At 37.2% G+C, this 12,070-nt stretch overlaps 1 long non-coding RNA gene across 2 annotated transcripts; it reads right to left on the bottom strand.

Annotated features, from left to right (window-relative positions):
* Positions 1 to 844: 844 nt before the first annotated feature.
* LOC143887096 (uncharacterized) lies at positions 845 to 2,390 on the bottom strand. 2 transcript variants are annotated; one of them, XR_013254030.1, is made up of 3 exons: positions 2,079 to 2,390; positions 1,545 to 1,996; positions 845 to 1,341 (listed from the first exon to the last, which is right to left on the bottom strand). It is a non-coding gene; the product is annotated as an uncharacterized LOC143887096 (long non-coding RNA). The 2 variants fall into 2 exon arrangements; XR_013254031.1 differs by having other exon boundaries at positions 845 to 1,351.
* Positions 2,391 to 12,070: the final 9,680 nt, after the last annotated feature.

Consider the following 12,070-nt stretch of genomic DNA (forward strand, 5'->3'; position numbering starts at 1 on the left):
TCAAAAAGAGAAGATGTGAAAAAAAATTGAATTCCTAAGGCCCTGATTGGATTGTTTGGAAAGGAAAAATACTAATTAAAAATTTCCCGTTTTACATCCAAAGAAACAGAGCTTCTGGAAAAAAATTTCCATAAAAAAAATTCCTTCTCACAATCCGAACATGGCCTAATGAAAATTTTTCCATCATAAATATTTTTCTTGCGAGTCCAATATTGAGAACTGTTTTTAAACTCCAAAACAAACAGGGCGTAAGTATGGCTGAAGTAGTTTTTCCTGGATTGTTAAGTATATCATTATATAGGTGGAAAAGAAGAAGAAAAAACAACCATCTTGGTTACGAAGGGTGGAAGAAATATTAAGTTATGGCTGAAGTAGTTTTTTTTGCTGGATTGTCAAATATAGTTCGATTAGAAAAGAAGAATAAGAAGCTTCAGTTAGGAAGGGTGGAAGATTTATAAAGTTGGGTTCAAAGATTTGTTTGATATATAGAGAGTAAAAGAAATAAATAAAAAATAGCTTCACATATTGGTTTATATATCAAAAAATAAAATACACAGAGGGAGGGAGAAATTGAGAGAGGGACTCGATTATAGGGAGATGAAACTTTCCTCTTGCCTAAAATACCCAAGTGGGGAAAAGAGGTGGAGAAATTGAGATGCCGTCCCTGCTCTTCTACGTTTCCCTACTTGGAAAAATCGATAGAAATATTAAAGGAAAAAAAATACGTCAACAAATTTCCAAAAGCTATACATATATAAATCTCGAAAGTAATCAAATCCAGAAAATAATTAGTCAACAAAAGCCAGTGAAAGCCGTGAATCGGAGAGAGAGAGAGAGAGAGAGAGAGAGAGAGAGAGAGAGAGAGAGAACTGTATTCTTCAAAAAAATGAAATCAAAGCAATATATTTGAAAACAAAAAATAAATTGAAAATACAAATTTTGAAAAAATAATGAAATCGATTCCGGCACAAAAGTGGTGCAGAGTAACCCTGCTTCCACTTCCAATATGCTTATGTATCCATTGAGTTTTTTTTTTTTTGCCAAAAAACAACTTGAAATGACTCTTTTTAATCCACCCGCGAGGTATAGGAAACAATTTAGACTATGGGAAATGATTATAAAGAAGGAATTTCTATGACTTGATACCATGTGCAGCTTAAACGGCAGGAGTAAATACATCTTTCAGAAAAAATGAAATGGGAGGAAATTTGAAACAATCATATACCCAACATAGATATCTATCCTCATGCAAGAAAGAACTGAAATAAAAAAATTGCTACCATGTGAAAACTGGTTTTCCATGTCTTTGCTTTCCATTTCCCACCTCTTCCAACTTTTCATCTGTAACCGACTAAAAACTCCAAGTAAAAAATATCACCCACTATTATAAACAACATCCAAAAGCAGAATGAAATCACTTAATTTGAGGAAAAGAGAAATAACAGTGGGCCGAATACAATAGATTGTGAGAAAAACCGGCTACACAGGGCTACACAAACATGGAAAGTAAATTGAAATATTAAAATAAAACTGGTTGGACAAACCTTGGCATGAGAAAGCTTCCACAAACGAAATCTCCTTTGTTGCATCAAGATCATTGGCATTGTTCAAGGGAGAAATGTATTGAGAACAGTCTTTACATGATAACCAATTGAAAATATGGTGCACTAAAATGAAAGGAAATTCAAAAGGGAAAAACATTACTGATTATATATATAGATTCAGAATATAAAAAAAACATCAAATAGTAAATAGGCCAAAAATAATTCTGAATAGTTGGAGTGGTGTAAAACTTCCTGTTCTGCAGAGATTTAAAGTATCTTCAACTTCTATAACCTATTCTGATTTCTATGGTTTTTTCAATTAAAAAAAAATTATATGATTTTTTTAGAAGCCAAGGTTGAAATTTTTTCTACGTGGGATAGGGCTTTTCTTACCTGTTCCTTTACTGGAGGTGGAAGATTGAGAGACCAAAAGTCTTAATTCCATATTAAGCCTGTAACAAAAGAAAAAATTAGTAAGTAAAATTAGAACTCCAAGGAACTAGAAATGGAATGGGAATGGAGAAAAGCACAAACCTGATATTGGAAAGGAAGAAGAGTTCTATGGAAAATAGGAACGGCAAAAGAGCAAGTGAAATGAAGAGCCCAAATATGTATTTTACATTGATTAGATCTGGAACGTATGGCTTTTGGAATTCCAAAAGCCTTGTGTTTGGAATCCCAAAAGAGAGAGACGAAAAGCCATGCCTTTTTAGAGAGAGTGAAATTTTGAGAGAGAGAGAGAGAGAGAGAGAGAGAGAGAGAGAATTTTGGAGGATTTATTTGCTAAATTAAAGGGGTTGTGTTTGGAATCCCAAAAAAGAGAGACGAAAATCCATGCCTTTTTAGAGAAAGTGAAAGTTTAAGAGAGAGGGAGAGATTTTTGGAGGATTTATTTGCTAAATTAAAGGGGTGTTACTTACAAAGAGTTATTTGGTGGATTTACCTGCTAAATTAAAGGATGTTACTGCCAATTTAATTTAATGTAAACATGGAGGTGAGAATCGGATTCGTTAGGTGAAAGAAATATAGTGCGTTTATAGGATGGGATACGATAATGTGAAAACAGGATATAGAGGGGCTGACACGTGGCACCACCACGGCTTAGAGGATTCCACTTTACTTATACATATAGGATGAGCTTTGAGGCACAACCTATATTCATTGGGGCCCAACAAATGGACAGTTTGGATTAAAAAATATGGTTTTGTAAAGCCACCCATCATAAAATTTCTCCATATTTGAACACTGGGATTACCGGCCTTTTTCATCATATACAATTTCCACTGCCTGTTTTGAAAAATTTAAGCATAATATCAAATCATGCGACAAAAGATACCCTTAGCGAGCAATACCTTTTCCACAATTTCACTGCTATTTTTAAAAGGAAAATGGTACCAGCACAACCATGTTTAAATAATTGAACAAACTTAGCCTGTCTTTTCGCTTTTAATTGGCTTATGAGAGCTTTTTTAACCTTTGACAGCTCTTTAAGTAAAAACAGCCAAGATTAGCTACTGCAATTATCAAAGCATGGTTGTGCTGATATAATTTCCCTTAAAAATTTTAAGTCGATGAATAGCATTATCAAAGCGTGTCACATTATAAGTATCCTTTTTTTTAAAAATTTTATTCCTTCTTTTTGCTCTTTCAAGCAGAGGTAAAAGTGTACCACATGGAATTTATCTTTGGGCTACGGTATAATTTTCCAATTCGTATTGCTATTTAAAAGTTGGGATTTGCTAGCGACTTTTGCAGAAACACATTTCGTGGCTGGCTGTGGCATGAGAGAGCAGCCACACATGCTCGCTATTCTGCAGATTTTGTCTAATTCATTTATATCATCTGACGTGGCTATCTCATGCAATAGCTAACTGCCAAATGGCTTTCTGCTAGCAAATCCCTTAAAAATTTCAAAGCGAGAAATAATATACGAAAGCAAGTCATATCTGAGAAATTATATGGCGAATGTGTACCGCAGGGGGGTGTTCGGCTAAAATTTTGTGAAAATATTTAAAAACGAATAAATGCAGATTTTTTGGTAATCTTCCTTAAATTACGGACCGAAATTTCAGGGAAAAAGAAATTTCAAAATTTCCGTTTTAGGTTTACCCAATTTCGGTCTCCATAAAACACGAAATTTTAGATTTCGGTCAAAATTTAAAACCCTGTAAATAGGTTGTGGCCCAAAAATCAAATCTATAGGATGATCGTTGTGGAAACTTCAATAGATCAGAGGGTTAGGATCATCCTATGAAAATGAGCTTTGAGGCACAACCTATTTACATTGGGGCCCAACAAATGGACAGTTTGGATTGAAAAATATGGTTTTCTATAGCTGCCCATCATAAAATTTCTCCATCATATTTGACAACTGGGATTACCGGCCTTTTTCATCATACACAATTTCCACTGCCTGTTTTGAAAAATTTAAGCATAGGAATACATTAATTAGCAAATCATGAGACAAAAGATACCCTTAGTGAGCAATACCTTTTCCACAATTTTCACTGCTATTTTTAAAAGGAAAATGATATCAGCACAACCATGTTTTAATAATTGAACAAACTTAGCCTGTCTTTTCGTTTTTAATTGGCATATGAGAGCTTTTTTAACCTTTGACAGCTCTTTAAATAAAAACTGCCAAGATTAGCTAGTGCAATTATCAAAACATGGTTGTGCTGATATCATTTTCCTTAAAAAATTTAAGTCGATGAATAGCATTATCAAAGCGTGTCACATTACAAGTATCGTTTTTTTCTAATTTTATTACTTTTTTTTTTGCTATTTCAAGCAGAGGTAAAAGTGTAGCACATAGAATTTATCTTTGGGCTACGGTATAATTTTCCAATTCCTATTGCAATTTAAAACTTCGGATTTGCTAGTGACTTTTGCAGAACGACATTTCGTGGCTGGCTGTGGCATGAGAGAGCCGCCACACATGCTCACTATTTTGTCTAATTCATTTATATCATCTGACGTGGCTGATCTCTCATGCAATAGCCAACCAGCAAATGGTTTTCTGCTAGGGGTGGACATGGTTCGGTTCGGTTCGGTTTTGGGCTAAACCCATAACCGAACAATATATAATCGGTTCCCTGAAATTGGAACCCGAACCGAACCATATATGTGTGGAACCGAACTGAACCAGAACCGTATATAATCAGTTCGGTTCGGTTCAGTTCTGGGTTTCCCAACCTTCACCAATGGCCCTGTTTATATATGAATTACAAGCACTAACAGTAACAGTAACAGGCACAAATTTGGGCAATGCAAAACTTATATGAAGTATGAAGGGGTACAAACAGGTGGGATAATCATGCACAAATTTTGGCAATGCATGAAGCCATGAACTACAAATTTGGGAAATAATCAAGCCCTAATATCCAAAGCAAACAGGCCCTAATATCCAAAGCAGAAATCACATTAAACCAATTCGGTTCTCGGTTCGGTTTTCAGTTCCGGGATCCCAAACCCAGAACCGAACCAAATTTCCACTGTTTCCCGGATTTCTGAACCAGAACCGAACCGAGCCGAACCAAATGTGCCGGTTCGGTTTGGTTCCTCGGTTCGAGCCGGAACCATGTCCACCCCTACTTTCTTCTAGCAAATCCCTTAAAAATTTCAAAGCGAGGAATAATATACGAAAGCATGTCATATCTGAGAAATATATGGTGTAAGGCCTTACGACAGTAAGGCATTTGTACGGTGGAAGTACCACCCTTGACATTTGATCCAACAGCAGCTCCTCAAAAAGTGAGCTGCTGTTGGATCAAATATCAAGGACGGTATCCCTACCGTATTGTTGTAAGGCCTTACACCATTAAAATCTCGTCATATCTAATCTACTAATATATAAAATGAATCATGCATGCTAGGAGTGCACCATATGGCACTCCGTGTGTGTATCCTGTTTTCTTCTGATAGTTTTACATGTTATGTCTCCTGTGGCACCGTCTTTCAAAAAATGCATAAAAAACTTCAAAAAGGTATTGGTTTCCTATTTTATCTTGATGTCTCTCTAATGCGGGCCTAAAATTTAGGATTCTATTTTTCCTCTCAAACACAAATCCTTTTTCTCTCGCTTCTTCGTACCCTAATGACCTGAATTGCTCTTCTCTATTTTCTTTCTCTCGCTCATGGCTCCTACTTTGTTGACCATGGACACCTTATTTTGGTTTGCTTCCGGTGTATGTTCTCTTCAGAGCTGTGTTGCGTTGTTTTCCTCATCTAGTTTGTCTTTCTTTTACCTTCTCTTCTTTTATTTAAGCCAAGTTGTGGTTGGGTTGTCTATTCCTTTTTTTTTTTGTAGTCTTTATGGATCCCGTTATTGAGAATCCATCTACCGGCATGACCCATGGGGTCCGTGCGACACCCACCCATTCGGCTCCTTCATCGTAGGTCTCTGTGGATGGTTCATTCCCACAGATGACCACTATCAAACTAGATGGGACAAACTATGTGACTTGGAAGGTTGAAGTTGAGACCTACCTCGTAGCTCCTTGCAAGACCCACATTAGTCGTCGTGATCCTCCCTCATCCACGGTCCCACTTATGATCGGTGGGAACCTGAGGATGCCCTAGTTCGTACCCTACTTTAGCAGAGTATGGCCCCCCACATTGCTGTCCCCTGATGCTTCTTCTTACATCTAAGCAACTCTGGGATCGAACTACACTTCTTTATTTCAGGGTGGCCAACATTAGCCGTATTTGTTCCACGTATTCAGAGTGGATACACTTTCGCCGTGATGACATGTCTACGGCCGTCCACTACAGTCAGTTTGTCCCCCTCTGCTAGCAGCTTGATATATTTATGCCTCTCACATCATATTTTACTGTTGTTGCTCGCCAGCGGGACCAGATACGTGTGGTTCATCATCTCGAGTGCTTGGGCCCAAAGTTAACCCTCCTTCGTTAGCATATTATTGGGTCCGGGTCTATTCCCTTGCTCACAATGGTCTATTCAAGTGTCCAACAGTGCTCGCCCAGTGTGTCTTCTGTGGCTATGTTCGTTGATGGCTCGGCTCTAGTGGCCTATGACAGCAGTAGTTGTTCGGGCCGTGGTGGTGCTCCCTTTGGCCGAGGACGAGGTCGTGGCGGTGTGGGACCCTCGAGGCAGATGCGGGATGAGACCCCTACCTCGATCTCCACATGAGATGGAGAGCTCCACGTGGCTCTCGAATGTTGCCCTCACAATATGAGTAATGACGTGTGTTACCACCTGATTTGGGGTGAAGACCCGAAACCAAGTCGTACCTAAATAGTATCCCCACACAGATCTAAGGATCCGATGAGAAACTAAGACTAGAGTCGCCATTCAGGATGAAGGCCTGGAACCCATAAATGAACTCTGTGCAAAATAAAGCATGTCTTAGAAAGAAAGGTCCATGCCTGATTAGGAATGGGGAAGGTGTCAGGCACCCCACTCGCTCGAGAAAACTCGGTCTCTAATGCCATTTTATTAATTTTAAAGAATTTTAGGCAAAAATATGAAATGAGAACCGGCATCCCCGAGCAGATGATCTATCTACAACATACATAGCTCGGGGATGAGCAATCACATCCACAAAAGGAAGAAAAACCATCGTAACCTAAGGAGGGTTGATATCAGTTCCACCCAACATTGGTAGAAACACTAGAATCGGCCGTCTCCCCCTCTTAAATATACAGACCATATAATATAATATGAATCAATAATCCTCACATCTCTCATGGGGAGGCGGGAAAGACTAGTGCAACTCCAATATTGTGTGACCCTGATACCTGTCTTCACTACAACCTAGCAAATATCATCTAAGAAATGTGATAAACATCCACATGCTACAGCTAAGCAAATATAATAAGCAGATATCAGTAAACAGTGATGAAGAACTACAACTAGCAGATATATGAATAACTATCTAGAGATAATGTGCAAGAGTAAGTAATGCTACAGCTAAGCATGTATAAGCATGTGATCCAAGCAAAGCTATGCTAAATAGAACAATCAACAAATAAAAGAATCAATGAATCAATAAAATAATGAGCAGAATAAAAGGGGCAATGCACGATAGGTTAGAGAGGGCAATCATCATTATCTGTCGCCTATGTTCAATGAAATCAACTCTCGTGAGAGCGTCGATCTCATAGTGCCGTCGACAAGGGAAGAATAGCCTTTTCTTCCTTGTTATTGGTCAAAAACTATTTTTTTCTTAGGTTTTCAAAAACCGTTTTATTATTTTTGAAAATTGTTTTGTTTGACTGGACTTCGTTGGACCCAAGCTGTCTTCATACGCTGTGGAAAGAGATCAAGCCAACGTACTTCAGAAACAGCTTTTCGAAATACGTTCTTAGTATTTTTAAGTGTTTGTGTTTTTAGCATTATTAAGTGTTTTTGTAATTTTTACGTGTTTTCACCCTTTGAGCTAAAGGGAACATGCAAGAGACTTCCTATACTCATCATAGTCTGGTAGAATGTCGACTAGGAAGGATAGAATCCCTGAAGCTTAAGGGAAATCCCGAAACAAGTGAACAAGAGTCCATATACGATGCTAAGAATGATCCCAAGAAGTGAATAGACAGAATCTAATAAGACTGAACTAGTCTCTAAAGGAAGGGGAGAGAAGGGAAGGCTCCGAGTATCCTCATCATCGCCCTAACCTAAGGTGACAACTACCTAGGCTAATGGACAGAATCCTAGACTAAAGAATAAAATTCTAAACTAGTGGACAGAATCCTAAACTATGAGACAAACTCCAAGACTATTGGACAAAATCCTAGACTAATAGGCAGAATCCTAAACCGCAGGACTGGATCCTAGACTAATAACCCTAAGAAGAGGGAATGAGGTTCTAATGAGAGTAAGCAAGTCTCATAAAGAAGAGGAAGAGGCAACAGGGGTGGGCTCCAAGTAACCTTGTCATTGCCCCTGCAATGAATAAGAAAAAGATTTTGAAGAGACAAGTTGGTCTCAGAAAGACAAGCGGAGAAGGAAATGTGGTGGGCTCCAAGTGACCTTATCATTGGCCCTGCAATGATAGAAAGAATGATCTACAAGACTTAGGTAGTCTCTGAGAGAGGAAGGGGAAAAGAGACTAGGATGGGCTCTAAGTGACCTTATCATTGCCCCTGCCAATGATAGAAATAAGGAATAAGCTAGAGGACTAAGCTAGTCTGTAAGGAAGGAAGGGAGAAAGAAACTAGGATGCTATTGAGACTAATCAAGTCTCCTAGGGGTAAAGGAAGAGACAAATAGGGTGTACTAATAATAAATAGGGTGTACTAATAATGAGATTAAGTCAATCTCTAGGGAAAAAGGAGGGAAAGAAAGGGTTGGGCTCCAAGTATCCTTTTCATTGTCCCTACACTGATAAATTTTTTTTTGAGAAGACTAAGTGAGTCTCTAACTAGAAAAGACATATTATTGAAACTAAACAAGTCTCAGAAACTAACAAGGGGAAAGAAGGAATGATGGAATATTTTTGCCTATGTTAACATGAATATAAACTCACTTAGGAGTTACACCAAACCTTTTTCACCTTCTACTGTTATGCAATAATGATCCCTTATAACTCCAAATGACATTCAATAGATAAAGTAATTAACCCAGTAATCACGAGAATCATTTGGTTAAATATTACTTCATCTAAAGCCTTGGTTCACTACCACACTGTTTCATGAACCTCTTTCTCTATCAACAGATACCAATTATCATTGTTATATTTAAGCATGCTTTTAATTCAATCATCAAGAATGGTAAGCAAATATTATTAAGTTCTACTCATATACACGTCAATCAGAATATTAACTACTTTGAGTATTTGCACCCTTCGTAGTATAAAACCAAAACAGGAACATTTAATCTCTATGGACTATCAGATTAGAATTATTTCATAGTCACACCCTAAACTATTGCATTCGTATAAAACATAGCAAGTAACCAACATTGTTAGCTGCACCATAGTCCAGGGAAACGATATTTCTTTACCACAAGAACTAATCAAAACTATAGTTTTTCTGAACATTACAACTCCAAGGGACTGTTTCATACTCATTCTTCCTAAAACAAACAGAATTGATGGCTTTACAAGCATTTTGAACTTAAAAATTTTCTTATCAAATGAAAACAAATTCATTACAAATTAGTACTGAATCATATCATCTTGTAGCTACAATGTATGAAATCAACAGTTTGCAAAGCAAGTTCATCAATAAAAGAATTCAGTGGCCATTGCCATCATTCAACTTCCAACAAAAATATTCTTGAGCATAAGAATGTAAATAATAAGTCCATCAAGAATAGAAATACTCAAAATTACAAAATTGATCGAAATAGGGCCCATAACAAAGAGTTTTTTGTACCAAGTATGTAAAGAAAATCCTTCCTAACCTTAAGAGCATGTCTGAAAGTATCTTATACAGCAAACACGCATCTTTTTTCAAATCAAAACATAACAATGTAGTTGAATCCAAAGGCCCATCTCTAATTCGTTCATCCCCAATTAATATAGACATAATTTTCTCTAATCAAACCATCCAGAGCATGAGAAAGCCTAACTAAAGAAAATATATACTCATGATTTCAAATTTGGACATTTATTAATGGTGTCTTCAAAAATCAACATAAGGTAACTGCTAACTCTTAGACATGATATGAACTTGATCATATCAAGATATGTAAACCAAGGTTTTAAATTTTGGTTTCGGAATGCGTTTTGGTCCTCACCGAAACCGAAATTTTTGCCAAAATTTTGAAACTTCATTCGAAATCCTACGAAATCTAAAAAGCAATATTTTATCTTGTGCTAAAATTTCGGTAATTTCGTTGGAAATTTCGCCCGAAATTTTGGGAGAATATTCAACAAAGTCAAAATTCCAGATTTTTTGAGATTTTCCCGAAATTTCGAGAAAAATGAAATTTTGATCTAAATTTTGTAACGTTTCGAGTTACGATGATTTCGGTTTCGTTCTCCACCGAAACCTGAAATTTCGGACCGAAATTTCAGATTTCGGTCGAAATTTAAAACCTTGATGTAAACACAAGATAAGATTACATTCCCCATTCTATCAATATTGTCACCCAAAATCAATTAAGTATATAATTAAGTACCTTACATACGATATAAACACACTTTTAAACTTCATCGGTAAAGAATCTAAGAAAACAACCATTTCAGGAGAAGTAATTCATGTCGAAAATTCAATTCAGAAGTTCATTTCATAAAAATCAATCCAAAATTTTTAAATATTCTCATATTAAGACTACCTAAAAGAACATTAGCTATAGACAAGACTGATGAGAGCATACAAAGTAATTAAAGACCCATCAAATGAACATAATCTGCTCAAACTACTTAGAAAATCTTAAATCCAGAAAATCTCGATCTCATCTTGATTCCATGTAACACAGTGTGGACCCCGATCTGAGAAGGACGAGTGCCGAGGACACGAAATCCCCTGCAATCCTCAAAAATCTCCACATGTGAAGGAGAGCTATACCAAGGAACTCTCAAAATAAGTGCCACTCTCATAGCATAGCATGAGTGGCGATACAGAATGAATGAGATACCTCTTGATCCGGAGCCAAGGCTCGAAACTAAGACGCACCTAAAATAACTCAGAGTGACCATCCATGAATAGGCCATGGAACCCCAAAAACAAATCCTCTGTGCAATGGATAACCAGAAATATATATGGGCTCGTGCCTGGTTACGAATGGAGAAGGTCCGAAGAGCACCCCCAATTCGTCCGAGTGCAAGCACTTGGTCTCTTATGCCATTTATTATTAACCTCGAAGCGTTTTGGGCAAAAATCATGTAAAATGGGAACAAATATCTCCGAGAAGACGTCTATCTAATCATGCATGACCCGGGGATGAAATAATAAGCACACATGAAATAAATGAAAGAAGTGTTACCTAAGCATTGCTAGGTTATGAGTGACATGCCTAATATGTGTCTAAGTTCTGGTGGACAGACACATGCATGATACAGCTATAGGTATAAGGTTTGCACAAGATATATCAAATACAATAAACAAGATAAATGAGATACAACTAAACATATGATCAAGGTAAACAAGCAGGTAAATATTACAACCAAACATGTATGTAATCAAAGAAATGAACGCCCACTATCGAGATCCTATGCAAAAATCACCATCAATATACAAACGCAAACCCTAAAGTGCTAACAACTGACCCTAAGACTCTAATGCTTAAGCCCGAGTCTTTAGATGATTTGATGTTCATCCAAAGAAGTCTATGTATCCCCGCCTCCATGAGAATCAAGGCAACGTAGTTCTTCGCCCCTATTATAAGCTATGATGCCTAAGACATCTAGACCTCTATCCTAGACTCAATCTAAAGACCGGATTAGTTATTAAAGCTTCTTGAGCGATCATTTAGATTTCACTGAATTGTGAATTTAAGGACACCCTATATGCCCTAACTAAATGCAGGTTAGCCCTAAGCTAATGCAGGTGGTTCCTACAACCTATGTGTAACTAGGCTGTGTTTTCTAAGGAAAACAAAAGGGCGGACTAGCGTATCC

This window comes from Tasmannia lanceolata, unplaced genomic scaffold (genome assembly GCF_043159265.1).
Source record: "Tasmannia lanceolata isolate RefF3 unplaced genomic scaffold, GAP_Taslan_0.1 ptg000012l, whole genome shotgun sequence".
Lineage (NCBI taxonomy): Eukaryota > Viridiplantae > Streptophyta > Magnoliopsida > Canellales > Winteraceae > Tasmannia > Tasmannia lanceolata.